This window comes from Dromiciops gliroides, chromosome 4 (genome assembly GCF_019393635.1).
Source record: "Dromiciops gliroides isolate mDroGli1 chromosome 4, mDroGli1.pri, whole genome shotgun sequence".
Lineage (NCBI taxonomy): Eukaryota > Metazoa > Chordata > Mammalia > Microbiotheria > Microbiotheriidae > Dromiciops > Dromiciops gliroides.
This window is the reverse complement of record NC_057864.1, coordinates 182,436,622-182,455,404: the sequence shown is the minus strand read 5'-3', so window position 1 is coordinate 182,455,404 and position 18,783 is coordinate 182,436,622. Positions and strand designations below refer to the sequence as shown.

The following is an 18,783-nucleotide window of genomic DNA, read 5'->3' as shown; positions in this document are numbered from 1 at the left end:
TTTGTAGTACATTTTTAGGTAGTCTAGTGTATGGGCAACCTGACTTTGGTTATGATGATTGGTAGAAGGAAATGAGTATGTTTATCCAGCTGAAAATAGATCTGCAAGATCAATGTAGATCCGCAGTGTTGGAGGAAGTTTCTGCACTGGGGGTTCCTATGTCAATGAGATCACAGTTCCCATTTAAAAGTGTATCTGTGTATGTAGCATCCACTACTTTCTATCTTTCCTTAAGTAGCTTATATATCTCTCTTGCTAGTCTTTAAAGAGTGCATGTCTTCATGCTAATACAGGTTAGTTTAAAAGCTGAAGACAGGGGCGGCTAGGTGGCGCAATGGATGAAGCACTGGCCCTGGATTCAGGAGTACCTGAGTTCAAATCCAGCCTCAGACACTTAACACTTACTAGCTGTGTGACCCTGGGCAAGTCACTTAACCCCAATTGCCTCACTAAAAAAAAAAAAAAAGCTGAAGACAAATTAAGAAAACTGAAACCAACCACATCACTTTCATATAAAGGAAGTCTTCTGGACTCTGTCTCTCCTACCAAAAAACAAACAAACAAAAACAAAAATAAAAAACAAATGGCTTCAGTCTACTTATTTAGCCTGATTTCACATACACTACACTCCATCCAAACTGGATTAATAGTATTTTTTGCATTTGTATTGCTATCTCTTACCTCTACGTGTTCATTCAGGACAGTCTCTCAAACCTGAGATGAACTCTAGCAGTCAAATTTCTACTCTTCTTTCAAAAGTTAACTTAGGTGGCATTTCTTCCAAGAAGGCCTCCTTGATTCTTCCAGAAAATCTTCCTTAAATTTTCTTAGCACAGGGGGCAGCTAGGTGCCACAGTGGATAAAGCACCGGCCCTAGATTCAGGAGGACCTGAGTTCAAATCGATCTCAGACACTTCACACTTACTTAGCTGTGTGATCCTGGGCAAGGGCAGCTGGGTGGCACAGTGGATAGAGCACTGGCCCTGGATTCAGGAGGTCCCAAGTTCAAATCCAGCCTCAGACACTTGACACTTACTAGCTGTGTGACCCTGGGCAAGTCACTTAACCCCAATTGCCCCACAAAAAGAAAAATTGTCTTAGCACACTCTGTATTTCTCCAATAGTATAATCATAAGACCTTGGGTTACACTGTTCTGTGCACATACCCTTGCAATAAAATTTAGCTTCATTAAGGCAGGACTTGAGTAATTTTTCTTTTATCTTTAGGTCCCCAGTGACTAGTACAGTGTCTTGTCTGTAGGAGCTTAACATATAGTTGCTATATTATATGACAAGTGTTTAAAAATCACTAGATTGCAAGCTTATTTAGGATGTGAGATATGCCTTGCTTTTTCTATCCCCCAATGCATGTAGCAGGCACTTGACTAATTACAATTCTATGAGTGAATAAATGAATGAATCTGTTGTCAAATCTTGTCTTTTCTACCTTTACAACATCACACAACCACCACCTCCCTAGGAAAGGTCCTCATCAACTCTCATCTAGACTATACTCAATAGCCTTCTAATTAGTCTCCCTGCTTGAGGTCTTTTTGAACTCCAAATCATCCTCCACTCAACTACCAAAGTGATTCTCCTAAAGTATAGGTCTTACTATGTCAAGTACCTATTTAATAATCACCAGTATCGTCCACTTACCTCCAGGATGTGCTATAAAGCCGTCTGTTTGGCATTCCTATTCTTTTCAGCCATTTTACACTTTACTTCCATGGATACATTCTATGATTTAGCTACACTGGCCACCTTTTATCGCTGGCATGTGGTATCTCCGGCCTTTCTGTTTTTGCTCTGGTGTCTTCTGTGTCTGGAATGTTCTGCCCCCTAACCTAGATGTTTTAGCTTCTCTTCATGATTCAGTTCAAATCCTGACTTCTACAGAAAGTTTCTTGCCAGTTCCCTATGCTTCCTTCTTACCTCTGAGATTTGTTGTTGTTGTTGTTGAGTTTTGCTAACACTTCATTACCCCATTTGGGGTTTTCTTGGCAAAGAGTGGTTTACCTTTTCTCCAATTCATTTTACAGATGAGGAAACTGAGGCAAAGAATTAAGTGACTTGTCTAGGATCACACAGCTAGTCATTGTCTCAGACCAGATTTGAACTCAGGAAGATGAGTCTTCCTGACTTCAGGCCCAGCACTTTACCCACTGTAGCACCTAAATGCCTTACTCTTCTGAGAAAACCATCCATGTATTCTTTTTTTTTTTTTTTTGGTGAGACAATTGGGGTTAAGTGACTTGCCCAGGGTCACACAGCTAGTAAGTGTCAAGTGTCTGAGGCCGGATTTGAACTCAGGTCCTCCTGACTCCAGGGCCAGTGCTCTATCCATTGTGCCACCTAGCTGCCCCCTTTTAAAACAATTTCTTTTTAAAAAAATTTTTTTTGGTGAGGCAATTAGGGTTGTGACTTGCCCAAGGTCACACAGATAGTAAGTGTCAAGCGTCTGAGGCCGGATTTGAACTCAGGCTTTCCTGACTCCAGGGCCGGTAGTGTATCCACTGTGCCACCTAGCTGCCCCATCTGTTCTTTATATGCCATGTATGTACATTGCTATTTACATCATCTCCCCCATTAGAATGGGAGTTTCTTAAGGGCAGAGACTGTGCTTTTTGCCTTTCTTTCTCTCCCAATTACTTATCCTTGTGTGTGGAACACATAAAGTGCTGGTAAGTGTTTATTGACTGAATGTATATGGCAGCTTTCTCACCAGAGACCACTGGGACTGAAGTCCAAATTCTAACATTTGAAGGTTATGACTCAGTTCAGCAATTTTGCTCTTGCTAGTGCTCTCTCTTCAGGGCTAGTGGATATCTGCGCTTTCAGGTCTTTGTTCTGAGATAAAATGAAATAAAGGGATGGATAAGATGAATATTTTTAGTGTCATGGGTTCTCCTAAACTCAGGTGATTTTGTGTGTGTGTGTGTATTTGTAGGGGGTGTAAGCTTTTACCTTTTTATTAAAATAGGTTTCAGTATTCTTGTGATTCTGTTCAGTGAGGGCCTGATCCTTTTTTCTTATCTTAGTCAGCAAAGGAGTCAGCATTCCAGAGAATGGCTTTCATGTGTCTGTTAATAAACTTTGCTTCCAACTAGCTTAAAATGTGATTCATAAAAAAGATAAATGTTTTAAAAATGACAATGTAAAGACATATTTGAAGCATATATATGTTATAATAACAATAATATATGGCAATGCTATAATAATATAGAACATATGTTATATTAGACTATATGTTATAATTATACTGTGTTATATTAATATATTATGTGCTATACTATATAAATATATATGTTATAATAATATATATTATGACAATAATCTTAATAGCAATAATGCACTTGAATGTGTTCAAAGCAATTCCCTCACAATAATCTTGTGAATTAGGGAGTGTAAATATTTTAGAAGGGGCTTATTGGACAGGGCCTATGATTTAATTATTATAGGGAACTCCCAGAGATGGAATTCTCTTTATTAATGAAGATTAGCACCTATTCTGCAACTTATCATATTAGAATGTTTACCTGGGGCATTGAAAAGTTAAGTTACTTATTCAAGGTCACACAGTCAGCATGTGCCAAAGGTGGGAGTGCTGGTATTATCCCCATCTTACAAAGTAAGAAACTTAGGCTCAAAGAGATGTCATGACACAGAGGGATGGGTATTGGCTGTGAAGTTTGAGGAACTAGTTTCTAATCCTACTTCTCAGTCTTATTACCTGTATAACACTGGTCAAATCAATGAATTTCCCCAGACCTTAGTTTCCTCCTCTGTAAGATGAGGGAATTGGACTAGGAGGCCTTTGAGATCCTTTTCAGTTTTAGAGCCTATGATTTGCCTTTAGCTCCGAAGGATTTCTTCTGCCCATTCTGCCAGGGGAAGTATTCACATGGTTGGTATATAACCCTTTCTCCCCCCTTAGCATGCCACTTGAGGAGCACTGTTGACTCACAACAATATAAGAGCCCAGCTTATTATTTTGAATACTGTGATTGAACTTTAGTGTTTGGTGTTACATATCTTCTATCTACCACTTGACTTAAGTGCAGAGACCATGTCTTATATTTTAAGTGTGTACCACAGGTCCTTGCTTATTTTTTAAAATATTTTTTATGTTTTTAGTGAGGCAATTGGGGTTAAGTGACTTGCCTAGGGTCACACAGCTAGTAAGTGTTAAGTGTCTGAGGCCAGATTTGAACTTAGGTACTCCTGACTCTAGGGCTGGTGCTCTATCCACTACGCCATCTAGCTGCCCCCCACAGGTCCTTGTTAATAAAGAGTGTTTAAGAACCAGTTTTCCACCAACATTCCCTGGCATTTGATACTTTTCTTTTATCTTGCCTTTTTTCCTTGAAATCTTCAGTGTTCTCCACTTTGGAGAAAATTTTCTTGTCCTGGATGGGGTCCAATCAACTTCTTCCACTCAAATTATGCAGCTACTTCAGTGAGATTTTCATTCTCTTTTATCTCTTAGAAGAAAAAGAAAGTCAAAAGCAAATATTTAATGCCTTGCTACTGTAGGTAAAGACTAGTGTTACATGCTATGGGCCAATCAGTCAATAAACATTTATTATATGCCAGGCACTGCGCTAAGCACTGGGGATTTAAAGAAAGGCAAAAGCCGACTGTCTAAAAGCTGTCAGTCTAACAGAGGAGACAACATGCAAACTATTACATATGCCCAAATAATAGATTCAACAAGGATAAGAGCAACAGGGGCAGCTAGGTGGTGCAGTGGATAAAGCACCGGCCCTGGATTCAGGAGGACCTGAGTTCAAATCCGGCCTCAGACACTTGACACTTACTAGCTGTGTGACCCTGGGTAAGCCACTTAACCCTCATTGCTCCACTCCCCCTCCCCCCAAAAAATAAGAAAAACAAACTCCAAAGACTTCTCATGGGATCAGGGCATGTAAAACTTGGAAAGGTCCTTAACAGTTAGAATGGTAGATAGAAGATACAATATAGACTCTTTTTTTTTTTTAAATATGGAACGCTTCACGAATTTGCGTGTCATCCTTGCGCAGGGGCCATGCTAATCTTCTCTGTATCGTTCCAATTTTAGTATATGTGCTGTCGAAGCGAGCACGATACAATATAGACTCTTAAGAGTTGGAGGGGTCCTTGAAGTGTTGTGTTAGAGTTGAAAGTGACCTGGCATATAGTAGGTGGTTCATAAACATTGTATTGGCTCATGTGTCTGAAATGGTATCTTGTTATGGTCCCCCTAACCACTCCGCCAGTTAATATAGTAAGTATGTAAGCAGCCAGTGTAAGGTAACAATATTTCAGAAATAGGAATGAAGAGAGGAGGGGAGAACATAGACAACATGTGCCAAAATTTGCTCCTAAATCAATTAGAGTCACAGCCAGAGACTACGTGCTTGATGAGAGAAGGCAGCTAGGTCTCTCTGCAAGCTTTAGATACGCTCCAGGTCTGCATAGTAAAAACAGGAAAATATTATGTTTGTGAGGCAATTCTAAGGTGGTCTTGATCACTTTAATATGACATTGACATGTCAATGGATCAAACCTGAAGGTGGTATGGATAAGGCTTAGGATATAACCTTCCCACTAGAACCTGTAATAATAAACCAAACCCCGGCCCTTGAGTACTCTTACAACTGCTGTTAAGTCCATGCTGTCTGAGTGCTCCCAACTCTGATCCACAGTTATATAAGTGACTCTCTGTGCCCTTTTCCCTTCCCCTTCATCTGTTACTCTCTCCCACCCCATTTCCCATGCCTCACTCTCATTCCATTTTCCATGCTATCCTCATGCTGTCTGACTCTGTACTCTCTGTGCCTTAATAGTGTGGTTGATGAATTATTCCCCACTTGCTGCCAGTGTGATCTTTCCTGGTGAGTATACAAAGAGCTGGGCTTATTTGCCTTCACCCAGCTGGGAATCCCCTTGTAGTCTTTTCCCTTAAGGCCTAAGCTGGATACTCAAGCTGGGACTGAATTAGTCATCAGTCACACTAACCATGGGTGAGCATGCTATCATTAATCTATTGGTAGAAAGCAAGGGATCCCATGCACCTCCAGATAGGGGCTTCCCCTTCTGCTTGGGCTTAATATAACAGGATAAATTAGAAATAATGAACAGAGAGAAGGCAATGGAATTAAGGGGAATCAGGTGAAACTCTGAAGATATTTGGGGGAGTCTGTCTTTGCTCTCAAAAAAGAAAAGATGTTTCACAGAACCATAGAACTGAAAAGTCAGAAAGGATGTCAGAGACCACCAAGTATTACCAAACCTAACCAAGAATCCCCTTTCCAATATTCACCCAAAGTGGCCATTGGACTTTGCTTCAAGACCTATAGTAATGGAGAACTCATCATCTGTGGAACCAGCCCATACCACTTGTGGACAGCTCTAATTGTTAGAAAGGTTTTCCTTACATGATGCCAGTAGTTACTTTGTAGAGAATTGAAACATCATTTCTGTTTCACATAGATGAGCTGATTACTTGGGCTAGTTCTTGGGAAAGAGGCAAGTTGAGAAATAAGGAATTTAAGGAGTGATTTAGAGCAGAGTTGTCAAACAAGCTGGCAGCTGGTCTCATGAAGCCTGCAACCCTCCCAAGCATAGCATGAACCAGATTAAAATGCAACTGCAAAATATTTTTTTAGTATTTAGAATTTTATTTTCCAAAATTCCATGTGAAATACAAATTTTGACATCAATTTTTTAAAACTTTGTGTTCCAAATTCTCTTCCTCCCTCCCTACCCATCCTTCCCCCAAGAACTCAAGCAATTCAATATAAACTATACATGAGAAGTCACGCAAAATATTTCCACATTAGCTAGGTTGTGAAAGAAAACAGACAAAAACAAAACCTCAGTTAAAGGAACTAACAAAACAATTATGCTTCAAACTGTATTCAGATACTATCAGTTCTCTCTCTGTAGGTGGATTGCATTTTTCATAAGACCTTCCAAAATATTTAACAAAATAAATAAAATGCAATAAAACATAGATGATGTTAACATGCCATTTTCTAAGCCAATATTCACCTTCAGGGATCCTTGTGAATACTTAAGGATAATATATAATGTACATAATGCATAATACATTGTTCAGTGACCTCCATTTTTGGAGTTTGGCACCACTGATAAAGATGATTAGAACAGATAGCAAGTCAGTCACCATGCATTTATTATTAAACACATGCTATGTGTCAGGCACTGTGCTAAGATCTGGAGAGGCAAAGAAAGGCAAAAACCAGGTCCCTGTCTTCAAGGAGCTAAAAAAAAGAGTGGTAGCTGCAATGTCATGGAAAGAACTAGTGTTAGTGGCTTAGAGTCAGAGGTCCTGGGTTAAAGTCTTAGTTCTGCCACTCCCCGGTTATCTGATATTGGTTAGCTCACTTTATTTCTCTGAGTCTCAGTTTCTTCATCTGCAAAATGGGATTAATAATAATTGCTCTATCTACATTTCAGAGTTATTGTCAGGGTCTAATGAGACAACATGTGAAAAAGACTCTCTATGTCTTAAAATACCATATAAAAATGAACTCTTCAGGGATAGGGACTGGACTTGTGGTTTCTTTGTTAAAGGGAACCCCCAGGTGAGGATAGGCCCTTTACTAATATTGGTTAGCCTCCCTGCTTCACTTGCCTTCTTCAAGTACCAATTAAAATTACACCTTCTACAGGAAGCCTTTCTTAATTCAACATAATACTAGCTCCTCACTTTTATTAATTCTCACCAGTATGGCTTATCCATAGCTTGTTCAAACATAATTATTTGCAAGTTGTCTTTCCATTATACTGTGAGCTCCTCAAGAGTAAGGACTGTCTTTTGCCTTTCTTTGTATCCCCAGGCTTCCTAAATTGCCTGGAACATAGTAGATACTTAATAAATGTTCATTGACTTGCTGACTACCTAGCAGCTTTGCTGCAATTTACATTCTTAGAGAATTACCTGGTGTCACACAGCTAATGTGTATGAGAGAGGACACTTGAATCTTGGCTACAAGGGTAGTTCTGTACCCACTAGGCCAGGCTGCCCATTATAGTGCCTATAGGGATAATAATTTCAATAAGATGATGATGTTGGTATTGATAAATATAGTATAGTAGCATAACTGGGAGGGTAGGAAACTAGCAAAGCCATTTAGAGGAAAGATGTTAGAAAAAGGCAAAGATGGAATTCCATTTTGGAAGATATCATCATTTTATTTACCTGGTTTTAATACAATGAAGTTATTTCCATGTGCTGATAGACAAATGGCACTAATAATAAACTCATTTGTAGGAGAAATTCCATCTATAGTTGCTTGCATACATCCCTGCCCTTTGGGCAAATAATCTATTTAATGAAGTTGTCCAGGGTTGAGATATTGGAAGAATCCTTAAAACTGCAAATGTGCGGCATTGTTTTTAAGCTCCATATTTCACAGACTCATAGAATGATTGAGCTGAAAGGGACCCTCAAAGTCGACCAGTCCAATCCATGCTTGAATAAGAATCCTTTCTATAAGATCTCTGACAAGTAGTCATTTCTCCAGCTTCCTCTTGATGGCTAGCATTGATGGGGAGCTCACTACCTATTGAGGTAGTTTTTTTCTCTTTAGGATAAGATGAGGAGTCCTTCCATAGATTAAGCCAAAATTTGCCTCTTTGTCATTTCTGCCTGTTGCCCCTAGTTTGGACTGCTAGAGTCAAGTAGAATAAGAGTAATCCCTCTTCCATAGGACTTGAAGATGACCAGCAATTTATTCCCCTAATTCTTCTCTTTTCTAGATTTTTTTTTGTTGTTGTTCAGTCATTTCAGTTGTATCTGACTTCATGATCATGTTTGGGGTTTTCTTGGCTAAGATACTGAAGTGGTCTGCCATTTCCTTTTCTGGCTTATTTTACAGACAAGGAAACTGAGATAAACAGGGTTATGTGACTTGTCCAGGGTCACCCAGCTAGTAAGTGTCTGAGGCCAAATTTGAGCTCGGAAAGATGAGTCTTCCTAACTCCAGGTCTGACTCTCTATACACTGCACTGTCTAGTTGCCCTTGGAAATTTTTAGGCTTTTGTAATTTTTATCTGTGTGGGGTTTTTTGATGATAAAGATGTTTATTTTAAGTTTTGAGTTCTAAATTCTATCCTTTCTTCCCTCCCTCTCCTCCCCCATCGCTAAGTCAGTAAGCAATCAGATATAGGTCATATCCTGTGTAGATTTTAAAAATAGAATGTTCCTTAGCCCTTGGACTTGAGGTTAGTAGAGATGTGATCCAAAGAGACTTGATCCTGGTCAGCTCAGAATATAGACTGTCCATTGCTGCTTAATGACAATTATTTCTTTGGAGAACACTGGAGAGTAGCAGCATGTCAGGCTGACCCCCTAGACCATGGTTCCTTGCTGGCTTCTGAACTCTCTTTGATCCTAGTACTTACTGACCCTTGTTTCTGTTCTGTCTACTAATATCACCTTCTCAGGGAATCTTCTCAGTTCCTATTATTCAGGTCACTGACTCTGACTCTGGATGACCACTTTCATACCTGTTCATTTGGGGATGTGGCTTTTCTTGCTCCCCAGCTTTGTCTCAGGGTTTGGATCACTTGCCAGAGTGTTCAGACTACAACTTGGAAAGTCTTCAGTACCAGCCCATGGTGGGTCCCACCCCCAGCCCTGCCCGAGGGTGAGGTCGGGAGGAGCAGTCTATCAATTATTAAGAGCCTGTCATGGTTTTGTCAATTACCATCTCATTTTCTTAACTGAAATATTCACCAAGGTTTATTCTTCTTTGGGCAGTTTGCCATTCTGCGTGATCTGAGATCTCCACCATAGGCTATATGTTATCTGATAGCATCAACCCATCAGTCGAAGCACTCATAATGAAGAAACATTCGTTAGCTAAAAAGTACTCTCACATGCACATGCTCATATATATGCCAAGTCTATTTACTAATCCCAAAGAACTTGTAAAATGCTACTAAGCATTTTTAAAGTCTATACCTTTTGCCGATTCCTTACCTTCGTCATGCCATCCAACCACATATGACCTTTAAGAATCAGTCCTTGGTTCTCTTCTCTCTGTATACTTTCTCTCTTGATCTCCTTTACTCACACAGTTTTAATTATCATCTCTATGTTGCTGACTCCCAAATCTATATCTCCACTTTCAACTTTACCTAATCACTCCCCTAAAACGCTAATCTCATATTTTTAGCTATCTGCTAGAAACCTGCATCTTAATGTCCTGTTACCACATCAAACATGTCCAAAACTGAACTCACCTTCTCCTCAAACCTTCTCCTCTCCCTCCAGCCCACTTGTTGCTTTTTGTTGATGGTAACACCATTCTCCCAAGTACCCAGGATTGCAACCTTGACACCATCTTTGTCTCTTCCTTCTCCCTCATACCTCCCCCACCCATTCTAGTCAATCAGTTGCCAAGTCTTGTCAGTTCTACATCAATAAAAATATATAGTCATAGAGCCATGGGAACTGAAAAAAAAACCTTAGAAGTCATCTAGGACAATCTTCTCACTTTACAGATGAGTCGAAAATAAAACATTTATTAAGCCTGCTATGTGTCAGATGAGGAACCTGAGTGAGTCTCAGAGGAATGATCTAAGTTGCCTAGGTAGTAAGTTACCTTGGTTTTGTTCTCAGCTTGTCTGACTCCAGATTCATGGTTCCACTATGCCAGTCAGTTAGTTGGATAGCTGCTGTTCTCCTTCCACTCCTTATTTAATCTCATCTTTTCTTCATCTCGAAGTCTCATTTCTCATCCGGACTCTTACAATAGACTCCTAAATGGCTTTTCTGCCTCAGTCTTCTCTAATTCATCCTTCATACTATTGCCTAAGTAATCTTCCTAATGTAGGAGAGAAAGAAAGAAGGAAGGAAGGAATAAGCATTCATTAAATGCCTACTATGTACCAATCACTGTGTTAAATGGTTTGCACATATTTTCTCCTTGGATCCTCACAACAACCCTGGGTGTGCGTATATGTTCAGTTGTGTCTGACTCTTTGTGATCCCATTTGGGGTTTTCTTGGCAAAGATACTAGAGTAGTTTGCTATTTTCTTCCCCAGTTCACTTTACAGATGAGGAAACTGAGGCAAAGAGGGTTAAGTGATTTACCCAGGGTCACACAGCTAATAAATTTCTGAGGCCAGATTTGAACTTATGAAGTTGAGGCTCCCTGATTCCAGGTCTAATACTCTTATCTACTGCACCACCTAGCTGCACCTATAATCCTGGGAGGTAAGTCTTATTATGATCCCCATTTTACAGTTGAGGAAAGTGAGGAAGAAAGAAGTTGAATGACTTGTTCAGGGTCACATAGCTAGTGTCTGAGGCCAGAGTTGAATTCGATTCTTACCGACTCCAGGGCAGCTAGGTGGCATAGTGGATAGTGTGCCAGGCCTCAAGTTAGGAAGATTGACATTGAGCTCAAATGGACCTTTTTTTGCAACTTTTAGCCATTACTTCTAGTTCTGTTCTCTGGAGACAAGCAGAAGAACTTTATTTCTTCTTCCAGTAAAAAGCTCTTCAGATAATTAAAGCCAGATATTATGCTACCTCCTCTCCTTTGTATTATAATTATAGTGTCCAAGTCTCTTTCCCACTGTGTCCCTCTCCTCCCTCCATTATATTATGAGCTCCTTGAGTGCATAGCATGCATCCTTGGGATCTGTGCATCTTAGTATAAGTTTTTGAACACTGTGTGTGCTTAATAAATATTGAATTGAATTATATTGTATTCAAATACTGTTACATTAGAAGGGATAAATGTAAGAACTTCTCAGGAAGCCCACCAATTTATAGATACAGTGTAAACAAACATATTATTATATATAAATAACAAAAACACACCCAAGTAGGCTAACCTTTTAATGAAGTTTATATCAATGTAACAACAGGGATGTCTTTCCATGTTCTTTGGTAGAATAGGCACATATATATATATATATACTAGAGAAGGCTTAGGGTCAAAAGAAAAAAAGCATAATGAAAAACAAGCACTAGATTTGGAATCAGAGGGTAGATTCAAATTCTGGTTCTTACATTTGTTCCCCATATGATCTTGGGCAGGTCATCACCTCTATACCATGTTGTCTGCACTTTGGCCATCATCCTCATCTCCTTCCCACCAGAAATTTGGCATTTTCCTCTGGGATTCCAGCCTCTGATAGATGAACTTGTGACTGATCTCGTCATGAGCTGGGCCTTCTCACTACTTACCAGATATCTCCATACCTCATATTCCTTCTCACCTCCTCATTTTCCCATCTCTCCTTTATGTATTGTTTTTCTCCATTAGAATGCTTGCTTCTTGAGGGCAGGGACACTATTGCTTATTTTTATTTGTGTTTCCAATGTTTAGCAAAGTGACTGGCACATCATAGGTACTTAATGCTCACTAGCTCTATCCATATATCTATTATTTATTTTCCTACCTGCCTGCCTGCCTACTTACCTACCCACCCACCCATCCAATCATCCATCCATCCATCCATCCATCCATCCATCCATCCATCCATCCATCCATCCATCCATCCATCCATCCATCCATCCATCCATCCATCTATCTATCCATCTATCTATCTATCTATCTGTCTCCTTTGGACTCCAGTTTCTTTCTCTGTCAAAGGGTTTGGACCAGAGGACCTTGTGTAATTTAAGATTCTAAATGTGGATTCTAATGTGTTCCCCCAGTTTGGGGGAAACTGACTAAAAATCACTGATAAAACGAGTTTAGGTTTTTAAGGGTTTATTGGAAAATAGAAAGAAAAAGATTGAGAACAGAATTCTAACAGCCTGGCATTCCTATCTTTCCTCAAATCTCCTGTGAAGTCCTCTGCCACCACCACCATCAAGTCCGGAAGCCAAAAAGGCAGCGCTCTCTGCGCAGGCTCCCTTTCCTCCTTCCTGTCTCCTCCCAGACCATAGGAGGCTCCTCCAGTTGATTGGCTGGTAGACTTGATAGACAGCACCCATGAGCAAGCGTCATTTCCTGACACCAAGGAAAAGCCACAATGCCTCTGAGGCATTTTCCTCATGGTGGAGCTCTCCACAGCAAGTCTCCAGTAGGTGGCGTCATTCCAATCATTACAACCTTAAGGTTCCTTCCAGCTCAAAATCTATGATCTTCTAAGGTATAGGAATACTTCTCTCATCATCCAATTAAATCTGATTATGTTTCTTCAGTCTGGACACCATCAACCACTTTAGGCTTTTGCTTGAAAACAAAAAGTATAACGGAAGAAGAGAAAGGTGGAAAAGAAGGGAGAGGACTCTGACATCCTCCATGCTCTTCAGAAGTGAGGAAATAAAATTAAAGTCAGCAATAGCACATGGTGAATCTTAGATTTCCCTCTAACTCAACCATTTCATACTCTCAGTAGTGGTATGTTGAAAAGCAATGGTGGGGGGCAGCTAGGTGGCGCAGTAGATAAAGCACCGGGCCTGGATTCAGGAGGACCTGAATTCAAATCTGGCCTCAGACACTTGACACTTACTAGCTGTGTGACCCTGGGCAAGTTAATTGGGTTAACCCCAATTGCCTCACCAAAAACAAAACAAAACAAACAAAAAAGAAAGAAAGAAAAGCAATGGTGTTTGGTAAGGATCCAGAAGGTACACTTGAACTCAATATGAAAGAAAAAGGTTTGAAGAGACATGAAAGTAAACCTCTAAAATTACATAGCAGCAAAAAGGAAAAGCAGGATATTTTTACATAAATTTAGAGCTGGAAAGGACATCAGAGGTCATCTAAAACAACCTTTTAATTTTGCAGATGAGGAAACTGAGTCATAGAGAGATTAAATGACTTGTCCAAGTCATATGAAGTAGTAAGTTACAGAGTCAGGATTTGAATACGTGAGTTTTGATTCCACATATAAGAATCTCTTGTGCTAAATCTCATGAAAATGAATGTTGAAAACTACCCTTGCATGTAAATGGAAAATAAAATAAATGTTTGTTGCCATTAAAAAAAGAATCTATTGTGCATACAGCCTCAGTGCAAGTTTTTTCCCCCTTTGAATGCTGTTTGATTTTAAATTTTTATCTAAGTTTTCCTATCTGGTAGGGAATATAGGTCTGTGTAATATGTCAGATACATGAAGGATATGTGGTTTCATCAGCATGGGTCCTTCTACCACCAATACAGATTATGGCTTTCCATAAATTTATAACTTCATTGTTCTTCAATAATAACCACAACTGCTACTTACATAGCACTTTGTTTTGCAAAGCACTTTTTTTTTTAAGTGAGGCAATTGGGGATAAGTGACTTGCCCAGGGTCACACAGCTAGTAAGTGTTAAGTGTCTGAGGCCGCATTTGAACTCAGGTACTCCTGATTCCAGGGCAGGTGCTCTATCCACTGAGTCACCTAGCTGCCCTTTGCAAAGCACTTTCAATGGAGTTGTTCCACGGAGCCTCAAGTATAGCCCTGTGAGGTCAGTACTACTGTGGGGGCTATTATCTCCATTTTATAGATGAAGAAACAGATTTGCCGAAGTTAAGTAACTTGTCCATAGGCACACAAATAATGGATCTCATTGATCCCAGCTTTCCTGAACACTAAAAGAGAGTCCAACATTTTCATTAAATCACACTACCTTTCTTCAAGCATTTCTGGGTCCAACTTCAAGACAACTTTCCCAGAACTTAGCTAGGCTGGTCCTCAGAGAGGAGACATAGCCTGTCACTGGTGCAGGAGACTTAGGTAAGACAACAGATAATATAAAACTCTCCCCTTCTCTATCCCTTCCTTCCCTTCCTATTTCTTTCTTTCTTTCTTTCTTTGTTTCTTTGTTTCTTTGTTTCTTTGTTTCTTTGTTTCTTTGTTTCTTTGTTTCTTTGTTTCTTTGTTTCTTTCTTTCTTCCTTCCTTCCTTCCTTCCTTCCTTCCTTCCTTCCTTCCTTCCTTCCTTCCTTCCTTCCTTCCTTTCTTTCTTTCTTTCTTTCTTTCTTTCTTTCTTTCTTTCTTTCTTTCTTTCTTTCTTTCTTTCTTTCTCCTCTCCCTTTCTCCCTCCTTCCTCCTTTCCCCTTCCCTCTTCCTTCCTTCCTTCTTTCTTCACTCCCTCCTCCCCTCCTCCCCTTTCAATTTTTTGGTCAAAGGACCTGGGTTCAAATCCTGCCTCTGTCACTACCTGTGTGACCTTAGGCAAATCACTTCACCTCTCAACCTTTGGCCTGTAGTTTCCTCAACTGTAAAATGAAGAGGTTAGTCCAGATGACCTCAAAGGTCTTTTCCATCTTTAAATCTATGATCTTATGAAATCGGGGGAAAAAGCCAGAAACAAATGTCCCATAAATCTATGAAGTGTTGTTAGTGTTTAAAATACTAGTGTTTAGCATAGTGCCTGGCGCATAGTAGATACTTAATAATTGCTTATTGACAGACTTTATTGACTGATTTTAGGGTGTCTCTGTATATTCCATTCAATAGCATCATTAACTGTGCCACAAACTTAGACAAGTATTTTGGCATGGATATATATTATCAAGATAAAAGAAAAAGACCACTTTCTGAAGCACAGGATTCATCCTTTGTAATTAAAGCTGTCTCCAGATTCTTAATTTAGCTTCTTGACTTCAACTGGTAATTCATTATATGCTCTGCCCACTTGCATATCCTGTTAGAGCAAGATTCTTTCACCCTTCATTTTTGAAAGGAGCCACATTTGAAAAATCTTGATGACCATGTAGGACCAGAATGTCTTAGAGCTAGAAGGGACCTTACGCAGTAATGGGTTTAGAATTAAGGAAATGGGTTAAAATCCTGCCTATTATACTCACCAGTTGTGTGACCGTGGGACAGATCACTTACCCCTCTAAGTCTCATCTGTAAAATGGAGATAATAATATCCATAATAAGATGGCTCGCTGGGAAAGGAGGAAGGATATATAGATACTGAGAAAAATTTTGATGAGGTAAAAACTAAAGATATCAATAATAATAAAAAGAATACCTGTGGTACTTTGCAGGGTATAGAGGGGAACAGCATGATACAGTAGAAAGGGTCCCAGATATGAAGTCAGATGATAGAGATTTACATTCTGCCTTCAATGCTTATTACCTGAGTGATATTGGCCAAGTCACCTAAACTTCCTAGGCTGTAGTTTCCTTAACTATAAAATAATGGCGTTGGATTGGATGTCCTCTCATGTCTCCTCAACTTCTGAATCTGTGACCCTTTGACCTAAATCATAAATAAGGCTATGGAATCTCAAATGTGACAATATATATAAAACACCATGTTGACTTTCAAGACCTACAAAATGTCATCATTATCTAGCCCAACCCTTTCATTTTATAGATGAGGAAAGTAGGCCTAGAGACATCAGATGACTTGTCTAACACCAATACCTCCTTGTTATATAGTAGCACATTTATAGGTGTGGTCCAGAGCCATTGAGGGAAATCTAGAGGAGCCATTCTCCCTGGGCATGAAGAACGAAATGTATCCTTAGCACTCGGGACTGAAAAAACTGTAGTTTTAGGTGTGTCTTCAAGGATTTGAAGGGCTATCATGTTTAAGGGAGATTAGCTCTATTCTTCTGGGCTCAGGAGAGTAGAACTGGGGCCAGTGAGTAGAGAAAATGCAGAGGATATTTAGACTTGATGTCAGAAAAAAATTTCTTAACAGTTAAAGCTGATTGAAAGTAGAATGGAATCTTGGGGAGAGGTGGGGGGCACAGGAGGGTCTCCCTCGCTGGACTTCTTCAAATAGAGGTTTGATGCTCACTTGTTGGAGATATTTCTCATTTGTGCAGAAATTGGAATAGAAGACCTATGATGCCCTTTCTAACTTTGTTAATCTGTGAATTCTTTGAGGTTGGAAAGTTGCATTTGTGGTACAATAGAAAGAGCTCTGGGTTTGAAGTAAGACAGCCTGGGTAGACAGCTAGGTGACACAGTGCATGGAATACTGGAGGAGCAGGTAGGTGGTATAGTGGATAGAACACTGGACCTAGAGTCAGGAAGACTCATCTTCCTGAGTTCAAATCTGACCTCAGTCATTTACTAGCTGTGTAACCCTGGGCAAGTCATTTAACCCTGTTTGACTCAGTTTCCTTGTCTATAAAATGAGCTGGAAAAGGAAATGGCAAACCAGTCTAGTATATTTGCCAAGAAAACCCCAAATGGGGTCATGAAGAGTGGGGCACATCTGAACAGCAACTGCATACTGACCTGTAGTCAAGATGACTTGAGTTTAAATTTGGCCTTTGGTATTTACTAGCTGTGTGGGTGACCAAGTCACTTAACCTCTTATTCCTCAGTTTTATCACCTACAAAATGGTGATAATAGCACACAACTCCCTGGATTGCTATGAGAACAACATGAGATAATAGCTATAAAATGCTTTGTAATTATTAAAGCACTATATAAATGCCAACTATTATTAAATCCTGCTTTTGTCACTACTGGATGATCTTGGGCATCGATTCCCTGCCTGTGTCCTTAGTTTTCTCACCTGTAAAATGAAAGAGGTTGTACAATATGATCTCTTCGGCCCCTTAGAGCTCTGAATCTATAATTCTATGATATTGATTCAATTGGTATTTACAGAACACATACAGTGTATCTATATGATAATCTTCTGGGTATTATAGGAAATACAAAACAAACAGATAATCTAGATTTTCCTTGGAGGGCCATAGGGACTAGTAGGGGGAGACAAAACATACATATTTGAAAAATTTAAACAATGACACAGTGTCACAGTGAATTCAGAGTCCTAGAACTACATGGACTCTGTGTGTGTGTGTGTGTGTGTGTGTGTGTGCGCGCGCGCGTAGGGTGGGGTGGTGATCAACAATTTTAAATTCTGAGGAAAGGATTTGGGAGAATATTACTGACAATATATTTGGATTGGGCAAGAAGGAGGTCATTGGTAATCTGGAGTGAAAAGTTTCTGTGAGTATTGGGGACAGAAGCCAGATTGCAGGTGGCTAAGGAGGGAATGGGTGGGGCGGCATGGAAGGCATTTGTCTTTGCTATTGCAGACTGTATTGAGTAGGTGTAAAAGACCAAGATGAATGAGAGGGGGAAATTTGGGTGGAGCAAAAAAGTCTAGGGCAAGATGAGAACTTAGATGAAGGTCAGAGTTTTGGAGAATGTTAGAGGTGCCTGGAAATAGTTCAGTTCTACATGGGAAAAGGAAGCAAGACTATTCAGTGACTGAAGATATGGGAGAGCATAGTTGGCAGAACAGAGAGTCAAGTTAGTAACAATGGCTTTCTGGACCTGGTGGGCACTTGCTACTTATTATAGAATTTAATTTAACAAACACTTATTGGGGCAGCTAGGTGGCACAGTGGATAAAGCACTGGCCCTGGATTGAGGAGGACCTGAGTTCAAATCCGGCCTCAGACACTTGACACTTACTAGCTGTGTGACCATGGGCAAGTCACTTAACCCTCATTACCCCACAAAACAAACACACAAACAAACAACACTTATTAAGGGCAATGTGTAAGGCATTGTGCTTGTTGGATATTTAGCTTAAACATGAGGATTTCAACTCTGATTTTCCTGACTCCCAAGTACCAATAATCCTATTCATAATGCCATGATGCTTTTTTAAAGGCATTAATGTGGGAATCAGAAAAATCTAGCTAAGACTATTGGTTCTAGCTTTTTCTAGCAATGTGACTATGGGAATGTCTTTGCACTTTTCTGGATCTCGGTTTCCTCATCTGTAAAATGGAGATAATAACATCTACTTCATAGTCTTTCATGGAAAATACAGACAGGTATATTGGGAGTAGGGGAGGAAGAACCAGAGGGTGGAAAGGAC

General features: G+C 39.8%; 1 non-coding gene across 1 annotated transcript; it reads right to left on the bottom strand.

Moving 5' to 3' along the window:
- Positions 1-4,997: 4,997 nt before the first annotated feature.
- LOC122726861 lies at positions 4,998-5,104 on the bottom strand. The gene has a single exon (XR_006352855.1). It is a non-coding gene; the product is annotated as a U6 spliceosomal RNA (small nuclear RNA).
- Positions 5,105-18,783: the final 13,679 nt, after the last annotated feature.